Here is a 9,045-nt window from a genome sequence, read left to right as displayed (position 1 = left end):
GGCCTTGTCTTGTCTGACGGGGTCAATGCATACGCTTGAGTGATCAGCTGGGAAGCTGTACCTGCAGCAGACAGAAGGGGCCCCAACCTGCACACCTGCCCCATTGCCCAGCACGGAAGGCGAGGGGGTCTATCCAGAAAGGTCTGGGCCACGCTGGCCTCTGGGTCACCCTCTCTCCTACAAGGTATAATCCTATTGCCTTTGCAGCAGGATTGCCCCTCACCTTGCTCCCGCCCTTGCAAGAGGTATTATTTGGTGGTAAATAACTGCAGCCTGCTGTTCTCCAGCTTTGGCAGCTCGGGCAATAACAACAGCTTCAGTGCTCAACAGGCGCCTGTGTCGTTCCTTCCTATCGCATGGGATTTTTTCCTTTCTTTTTTGTCCTCAGCTTCCTGATCCCTCTTAAGCCTCAAAACTGAAAGATCCCTGTTCTGTGTCCTTATCTGCAAGGTGAAAGAAGAGAGAAATTGTCTCCTGCTGTTGGAAAGATAAGTCACGTTGGACTCTTCTTCTTTAGAAAACTCTCTAGTGCTATTTATCAGTTAATTACTGGGTTGCATTTATGCCCATTAATTCCCCCTGCTGTCTTTCATGTTTGGAAAGGTCTGTGTTGCTCAGGATCTAATTGTCCTGGTCTTATATTGCTTTCTTTTTCATTCTCAAGTTAAGTGGATGCCAGCGTCTTCTAAGGCTGCACTTATATTTTCCTTGCAGATTTCTTTGAACCCCTCTTCTCCTCCACCCTGGTTGTGTTCAATGCGGATTTGGCTGGGTTTGGGGGAAGTGGATTAAACTATGTGGCCCAGGCTTTAAATCCTAATTGGGCTCCTAAATCAATCATTCTCTCCTGAAACTTTTTACACTGAAAGATACAGTTTCAGGTCACCTGCAACATGCTATGGCTTTATATCAATCTTGGTTCATTGTTTGGGTCCAAATAAACAAAACAGACATTTCTGAAAAGCTTCAATTCATTCCCCTCCTCCTCAAACAGTTTGATATCTCCTTTTCAAACCATGTTTCTTCCATTGCTTCACGTCAACTTAAAACACAAAAGTATTTATTTTAAAAGGAAAGAAGTTCCCAAGTAAACAGAATAGCCTTATTTTGTTCATATGATTTGCCAGAGAAAAATTGAAAAATATACCTTTCAGATAGGTCCAAAAGAATGTTTTTCTTCAGTTCGATCACATCATCACAAAGCTTTTCCCACCCCCTTACGCCACCATCGCCATCTCTGTGTCACTGAGAAGCGCAGAAGCGCTGCCATTTAAACCCTGTTTCAGCAGGGAAGGATTTTCTAATCTTTTCACTGCTGACTATGGCAGCTTTTAGAGACCTGAGCAGGGTCGGTTCCCTGGGGCAAGATGCTCTATACTCAAACTCAGTGAAAGAGCTTGGCATTTCAGGATCCATTTTCCAGGGTGCCCAATGGATTTTGGAGCACAAGCTATTGAAAGCCAATTAGAAGAAAATCTTCCAAAGTCCCCTGACTTTGGGGAGAAAGAAAAGGGATTTGGTTTTTCTAATACACCTAAATCCTGTGGGCTCCTATTGGGATTCAGTGGAGTCTGGTGGATACAGATATGATTGTGCCATGACCTGGGGTGTTAAGGTCAGCCCATGTGAGTTCTCCTATTGCCGTGTCTCGCTGGGCACCAGGAGAAGAGCTGTAATGCAAGGAGATGGCTTTCTTCCAGGGTATCTTCACCCAAGACCAGCGGGGGGTTGTATTACCTTGCTCTTGCAGATCTAGGTGTCCAGACACCCTTTACCTTAACTGGGGAGAAACAGCCGTGTCTGTGGTTCATGTCCTTCATTTTAGCCCACCCAAGCATGAGCTAAATCATGCTGATTGCTTTCTACTGATGACCCCAGGAGCCCAGACAGCTAGGGAGAGGTATTGATGTACTCAATACCTGAAGTGGGGCAGTTTTATCCTGGCTGTCGAGTAGGTGCTGCAGCAGTTGTATGAAACCAGTAGCTTATAACGTGGGATATTGCAGGGTGGTAATCCCCCATAGGCACGTGTTTGGGCAGATGTCTGGGCTGCCCATGGGAGCTGTCGCACCGGCTGAGTTGCTGGTTTGGAGATGGCTGGGATTTGACCACAGATTGCAGGGACTACAGGGGAGATGACCCTGGTCTCCTTGCTTTTGTTGTCATTGATCAGCTCTTCCAAAAGGAGAGGACCCATGCCCAATCTCAAACGTGTGAATCCAAATGCATCTCTCAAACCAAGCGTCTGGGGTTGGGAAACAGTCTCATCCCTCCCATATTAGAAGCAGATAAGCATTGTTGACCCATTTCTAACTCCAGGTTCACCCCGAAATTGCTCGTGGAGGAAAGCAGAATGGAATAGGCATATGCACTCCATTACTACGGGATGTGGAGGACCAGCCAGGCGAACGACCAGGGTGAGAGGTCTCCTCATGCCAAGGAGAACGTGGCTGCATGGGGACATGCACTGGGCTCCTCTCTGGGAGGCAAAGAGCGGGGAAATCAGGGGATGAGGCTAATGTTCTTCCTTCATAAATATACTGGCATTTCTCAGTCCTAAAGATATCAAGGATCAGCACAAATCTCCCAGTCAAAGGTAGGGGAATTTTATGCCTGGATTTCTCCAAATAATTCCTGGGTGGCAGTATGACATTGCCCCCTGGGTGGAAAGGGACAGATATGTAGAAATTCACTGTTGGATAGGGTGTAATGGTTGTGCAGGGCTGAGGGGTCCCAGTGACATAGAAGAGGGTTGGTAAATTGGTGGAAGAGGTAACAGAGCAAGATCCATGCCAACACAAGGCTGGTACACTTGTTATGTCTTCAAATTAAGGTTGAAATTGTGCACAGGTCTATGCAGGCTCTTACCCCGGGGGTGAGTTTCACTCGAAGTGAGCAGACAAAACCATCCCGGCAAAGCAGAATTGCAGAGGGGCTTTGAGCTAACTGTCTGCCTAATTAGCGAGTCTCATTCCCCGTTTTCCACTGAGCGTCAGTGGCACTTGAAAGCAGCTGCCATTGACGGTGGCTTTGTGACTGCTGCCTCAGTGTGCAGCCTTCAAGTGGCAGCAACCCAGGGAGAGAAGCCACTAACCTTTCTTTTTCAGTGGCTAATGACAAAATGTGCTGTTTGAAAGCCTTCCTGAGTCCTTGGAGGAGGTGGTGATGGGAGCAGAAAATGCAGCGCTCATTTCTTAGATCTAATCTCCTGTCCATAGAAGACTGCTCAGCTCACAGCTTTCACCCTTCAGGGATGGAACCGGAGAAAGAAAACTGCCAGGTGCCGTTAACCCTCAAGATGCTTCATCCCATGACCAAAACCATCACCTCCAGCGGCCACCCGTGTAGTGATTCCCGCTTGGACCCTGCTCACCTTGCATGAGGTGTGAGGTGTGTTTCAACCAGAGAGAGGATGGGTAGGGCTTCTTGATCAGTAGTCCCATGACATGGTGGAAGAGAACAGATAATGGATTAATCAAGTTAGAAACAGTGATGTTTTAGGGGTCTTGTGTCAAACAGGACATCTTGCCCAGTTTAGATATCTTACCATACATCAGTTCTACAAATTCCCCCATCTTACAGGGTCAGTTATTATAGGGTAATGCATCCTTCTTCCAGACTTGCTTAACTGCTGTGGAAAGATTTATTTGCATGCATCCCAGCCGGGCTGTTTCAAGCGATCACTCCTGCATTTTCAGGCCACATGCCAGCTTTGTGTTTAATGTTGGGTACCTCCCACATGTGGAAATATGTTGCTTTATGAATGGAGACCCTTGGAGGCCCAAAGCCCAGGCCATCCCATAAATATGTCCTTGATGTTATTTTTTATCATGAAAAGGCAGATACATTACAGAACCAGAGCTGCTGCTTGCCTCTGTGCCTTCATGCTAAGTGATGGTCATCTTCTCTTTCCAGTTTTAACCATCTTTCTGTTGCATTTGTGGAAAATCAGATCAGCTTCGCTAAGAACTGGAAGCGGCTGTAATTGGGAGGATGTAGCAGACTCTCTTTTTTGGGGGGAGGAGGGGCAAACAGTACCAACAGTATCTGCTCCTGCTCCTGATCTTGCTGAAATTGGGGAAGAGCGTGAGGAAAAAGACACATTAACTGGCAACAGCTCAGTTCCTCCAGGGTGGAGAATGAGAAATGATGTAGCCCTGGCAGCATGTGGTTCCTCTGCCCAGGAAACTGTTAACTACCCTTAATGGTCTTTGGCACCTCATGTCAGGGTGAAGCAAAGAGCGCTCATGCTGCCCGTAGTAAATAAAGCCTGCTCTCACCCTGCTGCTCTGGAGAAAATAAAGCTTCTTGTTGCTCTGCAGCATGTTTGAAAAAAGGTGGGATGCAATTTAGATAGGACCAAGTTCTAGAGAAAGTAGCGTGGGGAACATTCTTGAATTTCCTTCCATTTCCTCCATCCCTGGGTACCATGGTGGTAGAGGCATTGGGATAGGCCAAGCTGATACCTGCGGGATGAGGCGAAGCTCTGTATGGACAAGCGAATAGAGCTGATACCTGCAAAGAGTTTAGGAAGTTTCACTGAAGCCCTGGCCTTTTTGAGGCACATGAAAGAGGACAAGAAGGAATAATCTACACCTGTTTTGAAACCTTTTTCTTTGTAAATCTCGTGTATCTTTCAATGAAAGGATGAATCCCTAAAGCTCGCAGGCCTTCCTGAGCAGCTGAACCTACTTTTCTTGGGTATCTTGTTCAGATTCCTTAGAAAAGCACAGGTCCCTTGGGAATCCGTAAGCTGGAAATCTCTGGAGGAGAGAGAGAGGGATGGAGAGGAACTTGCGGGGTGACTCGTGGAAGAATGTATCTGGAAAAAGGAGCAGCTGCTGCCATGCATTAAACCTGCCAGCACCTTAGCAAAGCCCCTTTCCTAGAGGGATGTCAGGGAGCTTAAATAAATCACCTGAAAGGCCGGAAAGGAATGGGACTGTGTTCTGCCTTGCTCAGAGGGAAAGATATCCATGACGCGCGAGGGCACCTGGCAGGTGGGCGAGTGCTGTTTACACGGCGAGTCAAGTAGCTCTGTGTCTGCAGAGACACGGGAGAACAGGCTGGCAGGGCAGGTCCTCAGCACGGCTGGCGGACCTCAGCCCCTGCAGAGGGTGGCTTGAGGAGATCTGGGCTTGCGCTATCCTGCGGTGTTTTCTGTGTGCGGGTGAGGGCTGTGCTCTTCAGTGGCGCCCGCTGCGGGCATGGCCCCCTTGTGCACAAATGCCAGACTTGGAGGAATGGGGAAAGGTGGAGAGATACCGTGCAGGGTGGGAATTGTCCTCCTGGGCTGAGGATGGGCATGCTAACTCCATCCGTCCCACCCTACTGCAACCCCATCTTTAGGCTGCGTGTAGGTGCCAATTTCACTGCCCAGCACCCTCAGAACCAGATTTGAGGCTTTTTAAGGATGATTAGCTTTTTTAGGAAGCTGGGGAAAACCAGACTTCCTTTTGCCTTCAGTCAGCCTCGCCACCTGGTATTTAATTTTCTCTTCCAGATCCTCAACCGATGGCTCCTTCTTTCCCAGCTCCAGGTGAGAAGGCCAGAGCAAAATCCATCCTTTGCTCTGGCCCTTTGCCATTCATATTTTGCAGCACCGGGTGTTGCCCACTTTACTGCACAAACCTTTGCTTGCCTTCCTCTTCTCCCCCCTCCCACTCCTCCTCCCCATTCCCCCTGCCCTCCTCCTCCTCTGGTCTTTTGCTGATGCCAAGCCAGAAGCCTGACAGCCAAAGTGACATCGTAATTTACTCCCTGGCAAGGAAACTGCAGAGGTTTGGGTTGTCTGGGGACATGCACAGCAAAAAAGGGGAAGGAAGGATGGGACCTGATTTGTAAAGCTGTCTGCAATTTTGGGGGGGTGTTCGGACTGCCCAGGGTGCATGCTCCATTGTGGCTCCCTCTAGAAGGCAGCAGATTTGGAGATGGGGCTTCATCCTCTTTGACTGAATAACTAGTGCTGCCTCCGTTTTTGCTGAAACCTCCATGGGGATGCTGCAGCTGCAACGGTGCAGCAGCCCTCACATGATCTCCACGGGGAAGCGGTTCAGGGAGCCCATCGATAGCTTTCAGGGTCTGCTTGGGTGTTCCTACAGAGCCGGGGAGGGGAGGATGTCATCTCTTCTCAAACAGCATGAAGGAGGACACAGTGAGGCACCCTTTACAACCAGACTGCCTGTAGGCCATGTGCTAATGCTGGCGCGCTGAACTTGTCCAGGGCTGGGACCGGGACTGTGGAGCCTCCTGGGAAGGCACGGATCTCCTCTGCACCACCACTCTCGACCTGTCTAGACGAAATGATAATAATCCAGCTTGATGGGTGGCATCCTCCTCCATTTCACGCAAACGATACTTGCTCTCCTTAAATGCCTGCCTTAAATAACTTGCAGGGCGGTTCTGCAATTTCGGCAAAGGTGGAATCTGCATGTGTGAATGGGGGGAGATGGAGCGAATGTGTAATTGGGCTTAATCTTCCCACACTCAAGGAAGCAACAAAATATCTCTCTTCGTCTATTTAGTCAAAACACGACAACATCATTGCTCTACTGCTCAGGAACAATAAAGATGCAAATAATGTCAACATCTCCTAGGCTTTTGCCAGGACGGTTACTGGGGAGAATATTATTGCGTTCTGATTACTTTGTATGAAATCCACTATCAGTGCCTGTACGTGGCTTTACTTCTCAAGGATATTGAACTAAACTGGAATGAAAATGAGAACCACCATCTCTGCTGCTTGGTCTCCATGCTCTGACTGACGTTTTAGTTCTGGAGGGAGAGTGGAGGTCTTTAGCAGTGCAGTGGGCAGGTGTATGTGTGGTTTGTGTTGTGTGATTTGTGCATGCGTGTTTCTGGGTAGAAGGGTGGCTGTTGCATGTGTCAGCATGTGGATGAATGGTGCAATGGCAAGAGAATGCAGCTAATAAAAATTTCCAGTCTCCTGCCACTTCTTTCTCGGCTGCACTGGGACTAAGTTTAATACGTACTGGTTTGTAGGGTGATAGAGCAAGTTACCAGAATTTTGCAGCTGAATTCAGGTTTTCCTTTCACTAGAAGGGGAAAATTTCTTGGGCCTAATTTTCCTTTGGGCATCCCTGGGACATGCTCGTGCTTTGGAGACTTGTTGGAAAACGAGACAAAAATCTCAGCGTTGAAACACCATGAGTGGAGAGCTTAGTTTGCACGGGATTGACTCCACATAGAGAAAGGTCATGCAGAGGGGAATTCATCAGCCTTTGCTATTTGAGAGACTCAGTAAAATCATCACAGAGGCCCCTTCTTGGCTTGCAGTCAACGAACAGCACAAAATATCTAGAGACAGGACTCTGACAGATGGGTAAGATACCAAGTAGACATTCCCATATGTGCTTCATCGAGGAAGGTCCAAGGTGACTGTAACGGACCCAGAAACTTGAGAGATGGACCAGCCAACTTCCAGCATCTTGCTGGCTGTACATGACACTGATACCCATGCTGCCAGCAATGCTTAGGGCTTCTTCTCAGCTCAAGTCCAGGATCTCCCACCTTCTACCTTGTTTAGGAAGAGCTCAGATGTGGACTTAGCCTGAACTCCCAAGTTCTCCAGAGGAGCAGATCCAGCCCAAGCTCTGGTCAAGATGGAAATGAACCTCTTCCCATGCAACGGTGACTGAGAGACAGCATGCAAGGACTTAGCTCTAAGCAAAAATACACCTGCAACCAAGATGGCTGGGAGAGGATGCTCCAACCGTGGCAACCTAAACGTTGGATGTTTTTATGGGCCATGTTGTGCATGAGCAGAAGAGGGGACACTGGGTCTGGGCATCTCCTCCCCCTCTCTACCACTACTGCTAACTAAATTCCCAGTTTTACCAATAGTTCCTGAGTGATGTGAGGCAGGGAATATCTCTGCTCGGTGCAACAGATTCCCCTGCCTTCCAGCAGTCTTTGTCTGCTATACTGAAAATTAATGCAGAAAAAAAAAAAGGCCCATAATTTGAGGTTTAGTCTGGCTCCCTTCCCATATCCCCTTTTCCACACAAATGCTGGTCCTGGTAAGGGAAGGGTGGACGCATCGGTGGCACAATGGGTTTTGGCTGACTGAAAGTGTTCATGAAGCTACTGCTAAAGAGACCATCAGCAGCTTCTGCTCTGCTGGCGATGGGATTGTGGGCTGAGCTGTGATGAAATGGCTGGGTGTCACAGCCACTTTTTCTTCTGCAGGAATATCAAAAGCAATTAAGTTCCTTTACTGGACAGGGTTGAAATAATAAGTGTCCAATACAGAGACAGAACGATGGGATAAGGAACTCAGCATGGAGAGGTGGATTGGGTTGGATGGGGATGCATGAGGTGGTCCATGTAGGAGGTCAGGGAGAGGGAGCTGGAAGGTCGGAGGACCATTGAACAAGGAAAAACAGAACTCAGTGCTGACTGAGGGAGCTGTGGGGCTGGGGAAAGACTGCACTGAAGGTGCAGGGTGACATAGATAAGTGGGATTACATTGCTCCAGCATCAATATCTCTTACTGATACAAATGACTTGCTCATCCTGTGTAGAGGGTGATGGTGGGTTTGGGTGGCCTCTCTGTCCTGGGAGGATCCAGGAGCCAACAATGTGTTATATATCAGTACAGTGACTGTCAACTCCTTCCCCAAAAGAATTTGTTACCCATCAACAGCAGCCACGAACTGCTCATCACCTGTGACGCTGAGGGCTGCATCATCTGACTTTAATTACTGCTGATAGGAGGCAGTGACAGATATTTATCCAAAAAAAGAATCCCTTGCTCCTGAATGAAATATTCAGCTGAAAAATGAATGACATCTCTGATAGAAGAGCTGGAAAACTCAAGAAAAGAGGTAAAACGATGCATGTTAACCAGGTATCTGGTATATGGATGAGGTTCATTTTCTAATATCTAATGTAGGAGGTTTTCTTGGTGTCAGCGTGCTGTTCTAACTGTGCAGAAAGAATGATTTCCCAATAGCGTAGGCAGGTTAACAAAACGCTGGTTTCCAAACACTCTCTCCCCTGCCCTGTCCCCAGAATAATACTAAT

General features: G+C 48.1%; 1 long non-coding RNA gene across 1 annotated transcript; it reads left to right on the top strand.

Annotated features, from left to right (window-relative positions):
• Positions 1–3,255: 3,255 nt before the first annotated feature.
• LOC106497750 (uncharacterized) lies at positions 3,256–6,715 on the top strand. Its single transcript, XR_001294844.2, has 3 exons — positions 3,256–3,390; positions 5,504–5,539; positions 6,102–6,715. It is a non-coding gene; the product is annotated as an uncharacterized lncRNA (long non-coding RNA).
• The last annotated feature ends 2,330 nt before the right edge of the window (positions 6,716–9,045 follow it).

The sequence above is a fragment of the Apteryx mantelli genome, chromosome 5, assembly GCF_036417845.1.
Source record: "Apteryx mantelli isolate bAptMan1 chromosome 5, bAptMan1.hap1, whole genome shotgun sequence".
NCBI classification, from domain to species: Eukaryota; Metazoa; Chordata; class Aves; order Apterygiformes; family Apterygidae; genus Apteryx; species Apteryx mantelli.
The sequence above is the reverse complement of the archived record's forward strand: the minus strand, read 5'-3'. Positions and strand labels throughout refer to the sequence as shown.